Below are 13780 nucleotides of genomic sequence, written 5' to 3' on the forward strand. Positions count from 1 at the left end.
GATACCTGTTTCACTTAAACAATAATGAGATCATTGAGCTGGGATCAGATCATTTCCTTTGGAACAAAATGAAAAGCTTTCAGTATTCACAATGAGAATGGAGGAAATGTTGTAAAACATCATAAAATGTCCAGTGTGATGTAGTTGGATGGATCCCATGTTTGGACACCAGTCAGTTCTAAGCAAGCCACTCCTTGTTTGTGCTATGGAAAGAACTGAATAGTTTTCCCTGTAGTTTTGTGGAGAAGTATAAAAGAACCTTTTTTCTCCAGCTGTGCATTGCATTGCCTTAAGGAGTTAATTCTTATTGGAGAAGACAATGCAGTAGGAAGAACACTGGATGAAAAGTCTGGACAAACCTGGGGTCTACTCCAGGCTCTGCCACAATGTCATCTTGGCCAGATCATTTAATGACTCTAAGATTCATTTTTTTTCATAGGAAGATTGACATGATTACATTAGATTAGATTTGCAGTTTTCCAACTTTTTGGTCTTGACCTCTTTGTACTCTTAAATTATTTTTTTGTAAAGATCTGTCATTTCTTAAAAAAAAATATTTTTTTTTTTAGTTTTCAACATTCACATCTATGAGATTTTGAGTTCTAAATTTTTCCCCTTTCCTCCACTTCCCCCTCCCCAGACGGTATGCAATCTAATATAAGCTTTACATGAACAATGTACATGTATAATCATATTAAACATATTTCCTCATTAGTCATGTTGTAAAGAAGAATTAGAACCAAAGGGAAAAACCACAAGAAAGAAGAAATAAAACAAAAAAGAGAGAGGGAGAAAATACTATGTTTCAATCTGCCTTCAGATTCCATAGTTCTTTCTCTGGATGTGGATAACATTTTCCATCATGGTACTCCTAAATTATTGAGGATGCTTCCAAAGAACTTTTGTTCACGTGGGCTGTGTTGATATTTACTGTGTTAGGCATTAAAACATATTAATATTATTATAAGAATAGTTTTGACTTTGAGGACCACCTGAAAGGAAGGGTCCCAGGGACTCCCAGGGGGTCCCCAGACCACACTTGGAGAACTGCTGGATTAGATGAACTCCAAGGCTCTTTTCCAGTGCTAACATTTCAGGCTTTTAAGTGATTTGACTCATCATCAAAGAAGCATAAGTGGAAAATCTGAGACAAGAACCCAGAGCTAATGGTCCTTTTCTCTGCATCAGTTAAAGCATTACTATGTAGTCTTTATATTGTTTTTAATTGCAAAAGAATTTAAACAAATATGATTAGAATAAATTTTAATCTAGCTTGAGATGTATGTATGTTTGTGGTGTGTATATGGGTATGTATACAATATGCAAAGAAAGTATACCAAGTCCTTTTTATTCTTATTGCATGTACACTTGGGAGTCGTGGTAAACAGGGGGACTGGCTGACTGTCTGCTTAGGCACAAAGCATTGAACTGTGTGGAAAGGAGGGAAGAGAAGCATTTATAAAACTCAGGCTTGTGTGGGGCCAAGCCCTACCCACACTGCTGGTTCTCCCTTTCTTATGGTCCTTATCCTAGGAGAACACATACCAGGCCCTGGTTGTTTGAAGCAGAGTGGTTTGGTGGACAGAATGCTGGCCTTGAAATCAGGAAGCCCTAAATTCAAATATTACCTCTGAGACTTATTAGTTCTGTGGCCATGGACAAGTCACATAATTTTTCTGAGCTCCTATTTTCCTTATTTGTAAACTGGCAATAATAATACCTGTAGTACCTACCTGACAGGGTTGTGGTAAGGCTCAAATGAGATAGTTTATGTCAGGTCCTTTGCAAACTTTAAAGTGTTATATAAATATCAGTTTTTATTATCTGGTGAGGCTTTACCTTAGTTATTGAAAGGCACACTGGAGAAACTGTCCCACATTTCCAATTAGCTTAATGCTTCGCTCCTATAAGTTCCTTAAGTCAAGTCAACAAGCATTTATTAAGTATCTAATTTGTGCCAGCCACTGTGCTAAATGCTGGGGATGCAAAGGCAAAAACAAAACAAAACAAAAAGAAAAACAGCCTCTACTGTCAAGGAGTTCACAGTGTAAGCAGGATATAACATGCAAACAATTATATACAAACTATTATTGGATTAAGGAAGACTGGGAAAGACTTCTTGCTGAAGGTGTGGCTTTAGCTGTGACTTGAAGAAAGCCAGGGAAGCTAGGAGATAACGAGGGAGTGAGTTCCAGGCACAGGGAACAGACGGTGAAAATGCCCAGAGTCGGGAGATATGGAGTGTCAGTGTTCAAGGAACAACAAGGAGGCCAGTGTCACTGGATTGGGGGAGACATGGGGGAGGCAAGGGGCCAGGTTACATAGGGCTTTAAAAGCCAGAGGATTTTATGATAAGATTTTAAGGCCAGAAATCTCTAAAGGAAATTTGGAGGGATCATATCATCTACAAAGAATTTGCACAACTTGTAACCTAGGGATTACAAACAACTTCTTGTCAACATACCCCTCTCCCCAAAGTTACACTGTCAAAAGCACCTGTGAGGGCCACCCATGTAAGATGTAGGAACCTGAGTCTTACCAGGATTATGCACACAATTAAGCTTATTGATTTGATGGTGGAGTGCCCGGGGAAGACATACTTGTTTTTAGAAAATTTCCCTCAGGCAGAATTCAGCTTTCTGGGATAAAAGCCTTCTATCTGGGTATTATAGGGTATTATAGGGTAGGAGTAGGGGAAAATGGTTTTATTATTTGTTCTGAAAACTACCTGCCAACTTAATCCAACAATTGACTTTAATTATCCTGAAAGGTTAAACTCTTTTGAAATACACCTGAGGTGTTTGTTACCTCCTTGACTTACTCTGATCATAGCTCACATTTGTACAGTGCTTTAAGATTTCTAAGTGCTTTCTTTATATATCATCCCCTTGAAGTAAGCTAAACAAGTATTCTTGACCCCATTTTACACCTAGGGAAACTGAGGCTATGGGAGCTAAAGTGACTTGCTCGTGGCTTACATAGCCTGCATTCTTCAATATCTCACTCTCTTCTTCATTTCCTGGGTAGATTAGGAAATTGGATCTTCCTGAATTTCTATCCACTGTCTCATGTCCTTCCTCCTCTTCACCTCCTGTATATAGGTCTCTATGCCACTCTTCATATGTTGATCTAGACTAGTCTCTTAGGGAGTTTCTTTCCTACTTTCCAACATCATGAGTGAATTCTCTAGTGTGATGATTGAGCCAAGTGATATCTAAGTCCTCTTCAGTTCTAACATGCTGATTCCTTAACTTTTTTTTTAACTATAGAGCATTTACTTACCCTTTCTCAATCAACCTTTTGCTGATGGTTCATCCATTTATTCCTTAATAACCTCCTTGTTCTTGGCAGAGACTGAGCTGGTGTTAGCTTTTAGTTCTCCAGTTGCCCAATGGTGTCTTCTTGTCTCCTTTTTCCGTTGGCAAGTGGGTGAGTCAGAGCCTCCCACTTGGCCAGTACTCTTTCCCCTGTATATAACAGTTCCTAATGTTTCCATTAGTGCCCCAGATTAATTTCTCCACCCTACTGGGACAGGGTCTGCTGGTCTTCCCAGTGTTATTCATACATTAATTCTTTTCTCAGTGATTTACTTCATTGTAGATTTGTTTATCATCCATCTATCTATCTATAAAATGGAAATAAGAATACTTCTATTACCTACCCTCCAGGGTTACAGAAGCATAGAATCACAGAATTTGAGAATTGTGGAAGGGACCTCAGTGGCTATGTAGTGTATCTCACACACAAAAAGAATCCTCAGTATAACAAGTAGTCTGTTGTTGTAGGGAAAGTGATTTGTAAATCTTAAATTACTAAAAATGTCATTTATTTATTCAGTTAAATTCAATAAGCATTTAGTGCATGACTAGCTTTCAGGCACTGCATAAGATGCTGGGGGTACAAAGACAAAATTTTTAGAAAAATTCCTGTCCTCTAGGAATTTACATTCTATTGGAAGGGCAGGGGATAGGGTACAACAGATACATGTAAGTAATTTTTTTCTATTTTTTCTTTCTTTTTTTCTTTCTTTTTTCATATAAGTAAATACAAAATAAATAGAAAGTGATTTTGTAGGGTGTACGTGTGAGGAAAAGTACTAACAAGGGAGAATGCCTTATGAGTTATCACATAACAAGGAATATGTGTTATATATGGAATAATGTGTATATAAGAGTCAAATTTGAGTATTGTGAATTTATGTAAAGGGAGAATAGTCTATATATCAATATTAACATACACATATATACATATACACATACCTACACACGTAGATACATATACACATGTATGTATATACACACACATATACACACATATCAGATTGAACTAAGTCTTAAAGGAAGTTGGAGATTCCAAGAGTTGAAAATGAAGGGGAATCTCATTTCAGGCCTGGGGTGGGGGGCAGCCTCCCGGCAGGGAGGGATGAGATGTTGTTTTTGGGGAACAGCAAGTAGACCAAACACATACTTTATTAGAACATTGGCTTTGTGCTATGTACTGCATTATACTGAAGCTTGGACCTCTCCTTTAGGTAACCCCATGGTATCATTGGAATTTCTTATTGTCTGATCAGTATTAGCAGGACTCTCAGCTACTCAGATAGAGAGATTTTAAAAGTAAATTAGTAAACTATTTGGTGACTGAGCACTTTCCTAGCCTTTTCTGGAACTGGAGATGGTGGTTGGGACGTCAGAGCAGCCAACCAGTAAATCATCAGCCATGATATGAAGACCACGTTTTCTTCCACAGCTGCCTTCCAGGAGAACTTGATGAACGGAGAGTCATCTCTAAGTGGCTATTAAACCAGCATTGGTCTGTGGCAACTCCTGCCAGGGCTTGCTTTCTTGGTGTCATCCACAGAGGTTGCCTTGGCTAGAACAGCCTGCCCCTGGCTTGGACCTGTTCAGTGATTGTCTAATCTCAAACACCACTCCTAGGTTTCCTGAATGTCTTTGAGACAGGACTTAGCTAGAGTATTACTATTGTGGTTAATGCAAGTACATCTCTCATAGTAGAGAGTTTAAAACCAGCCCCACCTCTCCAATAGTAAAAAACACTTTCAAGAGAACTCAGAATTATATTTATTACCTGAGTAGTGGAGTAACTTTTTTACTTCAAATACCTGAAGGCTCATTTTGAAATACTTTCCATTTTATACAACACAGATTTAAAATGAGCTGTTCATTGCAAGCTTGGAGGGGGAAAACAAAGAATGAAAAGAAAAATACACACTCTTTTGTGGGAAAAAGTGGATGCCATGGTAAACCCTGGTGGTTTGGGAGTGTGAGCCTCTCCTGGAAATAGTTACAGAAACATGCTATCCCTGAAATGCAACATCTGGTGAGATGAAGGCAAACTGGCAAATATTCAGTCTAAGTAAGATGATGGTAGTGTTGGGAAGGAAGAACTATACTGAGAACAGGGCCAGTGCAATTTTCAGCTCCTCATCTGAGGAGACATGCTTCTTACACCTTTGCTGGGGAAATTTACAAGCTCTTGGACCTGCTTTTTCCTCCCCTAGTTCCTCCAGGAGCTGGGACAAGGCCAGGGTCATTTTTCTCTTTCTAATTAGTATTAGGGACATAGCAATTTTCTCTTTCAAGTTCAGTACTTGTTACTGTTCCAAGCCTTCCGAATCTTCTGGTAGTAGTGGGGATCTACTGGAAATCCAACATGGTACAGAAAACACTCTTTGGCCTAGCCAAGCAAGTGTGCTTATAGATGCCATTACATTGCCTGTCTTTACGTAGGTTTTCTGTACCTGGAAAGGTCTCCCTTCTTATGCTTACTTCTTGGAACTCCCCAGTTCCCTTCAAGGCTTAGTTCAGGTGCCACCTCCTGCATGAGGTCTTTTGTCTCAACGTTGTCTATATTTGCTTATCTGTATACATGTGGTTTCCTCTAGGAGGAGATAAAATTCTTTGAAAGCTGGGACTTTCCGTCTTCTCCAACCTGGACCAAAACCCTTCACATAACACTTGAACTGCCAGAATCTATGCTTTCAGCTCCTGGGAAAGTTTATCTTCTCATCTTTGGAATCAGGGTCCTAAGGCCCAGCGTAGTTCATTGGTAACTGAATGAGTGCAAAATGGCCCAGTTAGACTATTATATCTATTTGCTAAGCCCCAAATGACAGTTTATGCTTCAGCCCCAACCAGTCCAGCCATGTACCTAGGCTATCTTGCCACATGCTTTCTATTTGTCCTCCCCCTCCCCAGCTTTCTACTGCTTACTCTGGGTGCTACTTAAATCATCAAATCAATAGTAACATTGCTTCTTGAAAGACTATCCTATGTACCAACTGAGCATCCCTGTGACTCTCCAAACCAACCCCCCCCCAAATATGTTGTCTTTATTAAAATGTAAGCTCCTTGACAGCAGGAATTGCCTCACTTTTTGTGTTTATATCCTCAGCTCCTATCACAATGCTTGGCCTGAAGTAAGCACTTAAATGGAGGCTTTTTCAGTCATTCAGGGCTTAGCATATTGCCTTGTTCATATAGAAACACTAGTAAGTGCTTATGGACGTGAATTAAAAGCAGAGGTGTGTGTGCTAAGCCCATGAACACCTTGCATGCATGCTCTGTGATCTGACTGGATCACTTATCTACTTCCAAGAACAATTTAAAGTGTTGATTTTAGGCCCTTAGAAATGGCCCCTTCTCACTATGCTTTCTTAAGGCCCTTAAGATACCTGATACTCCCATTTTTGTTAATGTTTCCCAGATAAACTTCAGGGAACTGGAAGCAGAAATATTTTCCAGGAAAGGTAGCATTTCAGTGCCTCTCCCTTCCCTCTGATGAGTTTGGAAAATCCCAGCTTGTTCACCCTTCAGTCCCCAGCACAAATCATGTTTTTTTCCCCTTAGGTTAGCCGTATCCTAAGGGATGAAAAAAGCAGAGCAATTTCTTAGTGGATTTATGGGCATTGTAGGTTTGTGAACATGGCTCAAAGCAAAAGATGCAGTTTTAATAAATCAAACAAACCCATCAGAAATAATCTGTGGCTAAATTACTGTAGAAAACCACAGTAATGGCCTTTTAAATGGGTTTACTGAAAATGCCAAAGCTCTTTTTATGGGGACCTTCGTGAAAAGTTTTACAAAGAAGAAGCCTTTAATGCAGCAAAATCTTCAGTTGCAGTTAGTTCCTCTCTATCATTCCACAACTGAGAGCTTCATGAAGTGTGGGGGGTGGGGGTGTAAGTGGGGGCAGGGAATTGGGGTGGACAGATGGGAGGGAGTGGGTTAGGAATACAAAGACAAAAGGAAAACTGTCCCTTCAAGGGGTTTATATTGTACCTGGGGAAACTACATGTATACATGTATTGTAAGGAGATACAAAATATATACCAAGTAGAAATAAGGTGATATTAGAGGTAGGGGTAGGGAAGAATCAGAAAATTTTCCATGTAAGATACAGTTTTTGAGCTAAACTTTAAAGGGCCTAAGAAGTAGAGTTGAAGAGGCAGTTCATTCCTTGAATGAAGGACAGTCTGTGCAAAGGTGTGGAGGTGGGATAGAGATTATCCTGTGTGAGGACCAGTAAAATAGGCCAGTGTGGCTCGAATGTAGACCCTGTAGTCAGAGGGCCTGGTTTAGATTCAGTTATGATTATTTGTCTGATACTGGACAAGTCCCTTAAAATGCCTGGGTCTCAGTTCTTACATCTGTAAAATGAAGGGTTGGACTAATTAGTGTTCTTCTGTGGCTAGGGTTTTGTTTTGTTTTGTTTTGTTTTATTTTGTTTTGTTTTGTTTTGTTTTGTTTTTGTTAGGGGAGGGTGGTGGTCTGTGAACCCGGAGGAGAAAAATTCCACAAAAGTGATTTCCCTGAAGGGCAGGCTTGAGCATGTCACTTACCTCCCCAGTAAACTCTAGTGGCTTCCTATGAACTCCTAGGGCAAATACCAAGTCTTTGGTTTCATATTTAGAGCCTTTCACAGTCCGGCTCCAATATATCCTTCCAGATAATATATACATTACTGCCCTTTATGCATTTTCTATTCCAGTCAGACTAACTTGCTATCTGCTTCACAGGACGCTCCATCTCCTGTCTCTGCCTTCATACAGGTTGTGTTGTCCTCTTTGCCTGGAATGTTTCTTAGCTGTCTTCAAAACTTGACTCGAGCGCCACTTTTCCTGTGTGAGGCTTCTCCTGATTTCTCCAGCTGCTAGTGCTTCCCCTTTGTATATATTATATACTTATTGATACACGTGCATGTTGTTTTTCTGGATAGAACGAATTTTCTTTTGCCCTTTTTTTCCCCTCCAATGTTCATATCAGTATTGTTACCACCTGTATCTTTGGACTGACTTGGGTTTGAATCTTGCTTTTGATGTTTGTTAGCTATGTCACCATAGGCAAGTCACTTAAACTCTCTGAATTTTCTTCTTTATAAAATAGGGATAAGAATACTTCTAGTACCTATCCCGGTAAATAAGAGTAGTATGGGTAATGTTGCTGTTCAGTCGTTTTTCAGTCATTTCTGACTCTTTGTGATTTGGGGTTTTCTTGGCAAAGACACTAGAGTGGTTTGCTATTTCTTTCTGCAGCTCATTTTACAGATGAGGAAATTGAGGCAAACAGGGTGAAGTGGTTTGCCCCGGGTCACACAGCTATAGGTGTTGGAGGCTAGATTTGAACTGGGGAAGAGAAGAGTCTTCCTGACTCCAGGCGGGGCATTCTATCCAATGTGCCACCTAGCAGTCCGTGTATGTAAATGCCTTGTAAAGTATATGTAAAGGACCTTGTAAATTTAAATTTAAATCAATAGCAGTTATTATAAACAATCATAACTCATATTTTTATATCTCATAACTTACAAAGTACTTTTCTCACAACTCTAAATATTGTTTTCATTTTAAAGATAGAGAAATTGAAGGTTAGAAAGTTTGAAGTGTCATTTGGCATGCCTGTGTGTGTATGTATGTGTGTGTGTACTGAGATTCAAACCTAGGTCTTCTGATTCCAAATGAAGTGCTTATTCACATATATTTTGCTACTTCTCTATCATCTTGGCCTGAAGTCCTTTTACTCCCATTATTTAGGACACCTTCACTTCACCTGCTAGTATTAGATAACCTAGTTAATCTTGGTTTTGTTTGTACTCTGCTTTTCTCATGATTTAATCATCTTAAACTTTGTCTGCCCAAACTAGAATCTGCTCCCAAATTCAACTTCTCTGCTTACCTGTCTTGCCCCCTGAATGTCTGTATAATGTTTTGCCACTTCTTTTGCAAACTTTTAACCTCATTTCTTTTAAAGGAGGTCAAAGGTGGGGCTCTGGTGAGTACAGTGGGTGAAGCTAGGGAGGTGGCTAGCTCTGTTTTCCTGGAGGGTAAAGACCTGGGACGACCCAGAGAAAAAGGTTAGTTAGCCAAGATGAAAGCTACTTTGTCCTTTTCTCCATAACTTCCTTCCTCTTTTCCCAGTGCATCCCTGCACTGAAGATGAGAGAGGAGGCCCTGTAAAACCTTTTGTAGCTACTAGAGAAAAGTCATGGTGAGCATTGCTCCCTCCACTCTATGTTAGGAACTTTTTTGTTGGAAGGAACTTTTACAGGACAATATAATCAGGTAATTTTTAGAATCCTCTTCCAATAAGAGGAAGGATTGAATGATTCACTGTCAAACACAGAGCTGTCAGCTAGCCCTGACTTCCACCTTGTGATTCACACTGAAAATACTATATAGCCTTGATTCAGGGCACGTGCCCTGAATCACTAGAGTGATCTGACAGTTGTAGAGTAAGCAGTCAGTTAGAGAACTTTGTCATAGTCAATTCTCCATCATTTGAATAAAATTAGAATAATGATGCCTTTGTTACCCAGTAAAGTTAATAAAGTAACTATTTAGTGTTTTCCAAACTCAGTGTTCTACTTAAATACAACTAACTATAGATACTGGCTAAAATGCCTGTAAGAAGACTGATTATGAACCATCAATGGGACTTGGAATAGTATCTGGCAAAACTGCTTTTAATATACCTTTTTTATAAATGATACCATGAAACTGTGGCACCTTTACAACTTCATGGGCTGTTCCATGTTAATCTAGGTGTATTAAAAAATGAAAATTTCAATACTTCCTAGGCAAAGAGAACGATTCATTAAATACGATTTGTATCCCAAGTCTCTGTTTTGTACAAACTAGTCACACTGAATAGATAGTGATAGGAACTTTCCCTTTCCCTAGTTCATTTTCTTCCTGTCCCAGAATGATTCTGTCCACATCATCAGTCTGTGCATGAGTGAGATGCCTTTGGAGAATGATGTCATTATTATAGTGTAGAGGTAGAAGAGATTAATTTTTAGTGGGTAGGAGATTCTTTTCTGCCTGCTCCAGGAAGGACCAAAAATTCCTTGATTGAAATTGCAATAGATCCAAAGGGAAACCAAGTGTTCAGAGAGTAAGTAGGTTATAGTTATAGAAAGAGATTTAATTAATCAGACCCTGGGGAACAGGAGCAACATAATTCAATGCCCCACGTGTACCATGGCATTTTCACTTTTTTTGGTAACAGAATTGGAAGCAAAGTAGATGCCTATTGATTGGGGAATGACTAATCAAGTTGTGGTACATGAATATAGTACATTGTAAGAAATGGTGAATATGAGAAAGACATATAAGCAAAGGAGAAGATATGAACTGATGTGAGACGAAGTAAACAAAACTAAGAAAACAACGTATGTGACTGTTGTTGTTTAGTCATTTCAGTTGTGTGCAACTCTTTGTGAACCCATTTGGGATTTTCTTGGCAAAGATACTGGAGTGGTTTGCCATTTCCTTCTCCAGCTTATTTTACAGTTGAGGAAACTGAGGTAAAGAGGGTGAAGTGGTTTGCTCAGGGTCACCCAGCTAGTAAGTGTCTGAGGCCAGATTTGGGTTCAGAAAGATGAGGCTTCCTGACTCCACGCTCAGGACTCTATGCACTGTACCACTGGCTGCCCCCAGCTGTATATGGATACAGCAAAGTAAATGGGAAAAAAATAAAAATTAGATTTCACTGCAAATTCTGTGAAAAAATTCACTGCAAATGCTGTGAAATTATAATGACCAAGTGTGGTTCAAAAGAAGAGAAAAATATGAAACTGCACTTCTCTCCCTCTGAAGAAATAAGGGACAAGAGGCATTGAATACTGCATATAATGGTGGACTTGGTCAATGTACCAATTGGTTTTGCTGAACTGGTTCCTTACACTTTGCCTCCTCTCTCTTGCATTTTGGAATCCTAGTTATAAAGGATGGCTCTCTAGGACGTGGGGAAAAATATATTGGGAGATGAGATAATTCCAAACTTCACAGTTGTTGCCACTCTAACAATAGTTATCAGGGATCAAGGGAATTATACCTTTTAAGATTTATTTTTGCAAATTGCATACCATGGCAACACAGGCGCATCCTGGGTTTGCTCAGTAAGTATAATTTTGATTCTTTCTTTGATCATTTTCCATATTGACCTTTGGAGCCACCTTTAAAAAAAAATCTATAACACACCCTTTTGTGCATTTCCTAGAGCGTTTACCACTGTTTGCCTTGTATTAGAGATACTTGCTATTCTCTCTCTTCTTTCCAGTACCTCCAGTGAGAACCTCCTCAAGAACACGGTTCCTTCATCTTTCATTGATAGTAGACAACCAATACAGATGTGCTGAATGAAGCAGTGTGGTGTAAATGAAATTGTGACTTTGGCCCGACGTCAGTTTCCTCCTATGTAAGATATGGTGGTTGGACTAGATGATCTCCAGGCTCTAAGACAGACTTTAAAACTGATTGAGAATGAAAGAATCCCTGGCACCCTTACATAAATACAGTTTCTTGTTAGTTGAATATATAATGACCGTCAATATTTTCCCTTACACCAAATTACATTAAGTTCATGTTATTTCTCCTTGCCTTCAGCTCTATCCCTGATTAATTTTTCAGTGCTTCCCTTCTTGCCCTCAATTTCTTTCAGTGAAAACTTGTCTTTCTTTGCTTCTGCTGCTTTAGTCTCACACATGCTGCCCCATGCCCAGAACAGCCTTCCATTTCGCATCTGAAAAAAAAAAGAGTTGCATCTAGAGGTGTTATTTGTGGATTCTTAGGCTGATCAATTTGTGAGGTAGTGCATACAGGGTTAGATGAGCATTTTTGATCTCTTCTTTATTCTTTCAGGGGCCAGGATAGGATGTTTGCAACATCAGAGCTTTTTTCCCCTCTAGGTATCACTTTGTATGCTTTAATTGCCATGTATCATTATTGAGTCATTGATGATATTGCTATTATCAGTGTTATTTTGTTTTGGCTTGGTAGTATGTGAGAAACTTTAGTTATCAAAGTTAAAGAATAATGTTTTAACATTCCATTAACACAACAAAGTGAAAAGGTCTTGTTTTTTATTTCTGGAACATGGAATCATAGAGTGTTAGGACCAGAACAGACCTTCTTGATTATCTATATCAGGGCTTTTTAAACTTTTTCCACTCATGACCCCTTCAGTGCTTCTTAAACTGTGTGTCTGAGACCCCATATCAACTTCATTTGTTTGATTGATAGGGACTTGAGATCCAGAGAGATTAAGTGGCTTGCTAAAAGTCACAGAGACAGATTCCTGACTTGAACCTAGACTTCAAGTCTGGTTCTTTTTCCATTACACCAGCTGCCTCTCTATCCACATTCCCTTGTGATTCTTTAGTTCTCTTTCCCCTTCCCCCATCCTCACCCAAATCACACACCTTTTTCAATTTTCAAGCATGTTTCTACTCTTTTTCTTACGGGGGAAGCTATCTGCAGGTCATAAATTATCACCCCTTAGATCACATTGACACCCCTCTCTATTTGTACTGCTTTCTGAGCAGGGGTCACTGTAGCTGTGAGGTTAAGCTAGTCATGCGTGAGGCCCTGAAAGATATTTTCACTCTGCTTCTGGTGACTTGGGTGAGAGGCTTTTTTCCCCTCCCTCTGGGATCGACAAGGGAGATGCATCAAGTGAAGGAAATTAGCATTTCTATCTAGTTTGTCTGCCCCAGTATACTGGAGGTGTCCTGTTAGATGGAACATTACTGATGGCCCACATGTGGTCTGCTTAGGCCATACCTATCATCTGTATGGCTGCTCGGATGGCTTTTATAAGGAGGCGGGAAATCGGGAAATGACCTTACTCTTCCTGTGTCTCTTCAGCCATGATCAGGAATGTTACACAATGTGAGCCACATGAGAAAAGAACTCACGGTGGAGCATAGTGATGAGAGACAGCACATCCTAGTGAATGGAGAACCTGTACCCAAAGAGTCAGGAGGATCTGGGTTGCTGACGCCTCTCTGATGCTTACAATATGTGACTAGGGGCCAGTCACTTAATTTCTCCGTGTCCCGTGGCTACTCTGTAAGACTAGGAGGTACTGGCGATTAGCTGATCTGCATCGATGGAGGGAGTTTACTCACCTGGGAATTCTCCACACTGATAAAATCACAGGTCAGGATTAAAAAAAAATAGTTAACTTTCTATGGCTGTAGTGTGGCCTTTGTCACTGTTGATCACCTCCTTGCTGATCTCTTCTCTCCAGGTTTTTATGACAGGTACACTCCTGATTCTCTTCCTGCTTATCTGACTACTCTTTCTATTTCTCCTTGTTTGGATCTTCATCACCAACCTGTAGTTAAAAATGGAGGTTCTCTTTCATTCTGTCCTCCCTCTATACTACTTTACTTGGTGATCTCATCAGCTCCTACAGTTTCGATTCTCCTCTCAATGAAGATGATTCTACTTGTCCATCCCTGACCTCTCTCTTGACTTCCA

At 39.6% G+C, this 13780-nt stretch overlaps 1 protein-coding gene across 5 annotated transcripts in view; it reads left to right on the forward strand.

The window, feature by feature from the left end:
* CGNL1 (cingulin like 1) overlaps positions 1-13780 on the forward strand; it is a 202359-nt gene that overhangs the window by 26088 nt on the left and 162491 nt on the right. The window contains exon 1 of one of the 5 annotated variants that reach the window (XM_027840829.1): positions 13437-13456. The exons of the other annotated variants lie outside the window; for them this stretch is intronic. The gene's annotated coding sequence lies outside the window, so the exon portion shown is untranslated. Of the gene's footprint in view, positions 1-13436; positions 13457-13780 lie in introns of those variants that run through there. 5 annotated transcript variants of the gene reach the window in all.

The sequence above is a fragment of the Vombatus ursinus genome, unplaced genomic scaffold (assembly GCF_900497805.2).
Source record: "Vombatus ursinus unplaced genomic scaffold, bare-nosed wombat genome assembly UNPS02014848.1, whole genome shotgun sequence".
NCBI classification, from domain to species: domain Eukaryota; kingdom Metazoa; phylum Chordata; class Mammalia; order Diprotodontia; family Vombatidae; genus Vombatus; species Vombatus ursinus.